This window comes from Schistocerca serialis, chromosome 4 (assembly GCF_023864345.2).
Source record: "Schistocerca serialis cubense isolate TAMUIC-IGC-003099 chromosome 4, iqSchSeri2.2, whole genome shotgun sequence".
NCBI lineage: Eukaryota > Metazoa > Arthropoda > Insecta > Orthoptera > Acrididae > Schistocerca > Schistocerca serialis.
Genome location: NC_064641.1, coordinates 505,310,330 through 505,312,634, shown reverse-complemented (window position 1 = coordinate 505,312,634; position 2,305 = coordinate 505,310,330). Strand labels below are relative to the sequence as shown.

Genomic DNA, 2,305 nt, shown 5'->3' with positions numbered 1-2,305 from the left:
GTGAGTTTTATATCTCTTGCGAACGGAAACCAGACTGTCGCCATCTTTTTAAATTGTCTGTCTATTATTTTTCTGCTTCCTGTGTATTTTATTAGCATCATCAACCCTTTGTTTTATGTTTTAAATTCCACAATTTTCCGCCATTTTACTTTTAAGTCAGCGATTTTATCGCCAATTTTTATTATTTATTATCTTCATCTTTTTAAAACAAATTCTGTAGGCTGAAGAGCGGCGTAATAAGCTGCTGCTAGCCCGCCCCCTTCAGGGGGAATCGAAACTCAATTTAAAAAAAAAAAAAAAAAAAAAAAAAAAAAAAAAAAAAAAAAAAAAAAAAAAGAACCACTAGCCATTGCTTGAAGGAACTCAGAGTCTTGTCTACACTGATGACTGTGCAATCATTGCTCAGGCCGAGTGTTTTGAAATCCCTGTATGAGGTTTTGGAAGAATGTACCACCTATCACAATGAAAACGACCTGAAGCCGAAATCTGCCAAAACTCAAACCTGTGTATTCCACCTTAGGAATATAAAAGCAGCTTAAACCCTTCAAATCTGGCAACGGCCTTGCCGCAGTGGATACACCGGTTCCCACCAGATCACCGAAGTTAAGCGCTGTCGGGCGTGGACGGCACTTGGATGGGTGACCATCCGGGCCGCCATATGCTGTTGCCATTTTTCGGGGTGCACTCAGCCTCGTGATGCCAATTGAGGAGGTACTCGACCGAATAGTAGCGGCTCCGGTCAAAGAAAATCATCGTAACGACCGGGAGAGCGGTGTGCTGACCACACGCCTCTCCTATCCGCATCCTCAGTGAGGATGCCACGGCGGTCGGATGGTCCCGATAGGCCACTTGTGGCCCGATGACGGAGTGCTTCTTTTCTTCTTAAACCCTTCAAATCATATGGAGAGAAACTGTTCCTGAACACTGAATCCCTAAATATCTGGACCAAACACTCACATATAAGTAACAGTGCCTAAAAAAGAAACAGAAAGTTGGGCCTTCCTGCTGAGTTATGTTTCCACAAGTGTGGCGCTGCGCAAATTAACAACCATCAACTATACTGTTCTTTTCCTCCAGCCACATGAACCATGTGAGATCTAATGGGGGCGATACCGAATGCACTCGGAGTGGTCAATTTCTGGTCAATCAAAGTACAAACTTATGTCAACAATCGATTTCCTTTGCTTAATTAAATACTTTGCATTTCTGAAACGACAATAAATAAATTTCCACAAACGTGACAAGCAGTCGAAATCAGCTAATCGAACGATTAAATGAGAATCACGTTACAACCTACTGCGGACCATGTTTACGTTTATTAAGCACCTGGAGGCTGTGGATTCCCACAAATACAAAATTTTAAATAAATTTTCGTTATGCGACGTGTCTTGCCCAAGATAAGAAAGATGTAGAGATTATTCCGTAAACAGTGGATGACGATGAAAAACAGTCCAACTAATTCGAAATAAGTTGTGTTTAATAAAATAGTGACAAGACAGAGGAATGTATCACCTTTCAATAGTAACCCGTATGGAAAATTTAATGGATCCTAAAAATCATATCGTTGTACACTTAAGGTCCTCTTTTTCTAATTAAGAGCCATTTTAAATAATAATTTAAATCAATTATCAGTTTTTCAACCATAAAAAATGCCGTGTCGTCTCATAATAACGATGTCCTTTCCCATATCTGCTACAGAGGAAATTTCAGAAAATTAGCTAGTATTGGAGTATAGCTAACAGTGAGTGACCACAAGGACTACATGGCGAAGTTTACTTCTTGCCCGAAGTCTAGAATTTAAATCATTTTACCTCTATTCCTGAATAATGGTTTATCACTTTATATACCAATGACTTGGGTCTTTCATGATCGATCTTCAGAATCGATGACGGATCTTCGGGGACAGGACCAATTTATTAAGGAACAAGGTGCCGTGGAGATAAGACGTTGCTTTCGTATTCAAATACCCGTATTGCCACCCATATTTAGCTTTTCCGTGACGTTGTTAAACAGCGAAGGCAAATATCGGATGTCTTTTTTTAAAACGATCTCTTCCCGCACCCTTCACCAATCCGAGCTCGTAAGAAGAAATGAAAGTCGACGAGGAACAGATAGGGGATCGAATATTAGAGTTTAACAGAGCTTTGGAAGATGTCTATTTGAGCTGGTTTATAGAAGACATGAATCTGAAGATATACGATATAACTTTGTAAGAGGTCCATGATTAAGGAATTTGTTGTTAGCGCATTCCAGCAGATGTAATTTCGATGTATTGCTCACGCGCTGCCTGCGATATGTAAGGTGT

The 2,305-nt window shown here is 40.1% G+C and overlaps 1 pseudogene; it reads left to right on the top strand.

Annotated features, from left to right (window-relative positions):
- Positions 1 to 552: 552 nt before the first annotated feature.
- Positions 553 to 670, top strand: LOC126475974 (5S ribosomal RNA; annotated as a pseudogene).
- Positions 671 to 2,305: the final 1,635 nt, after the last annotated feature.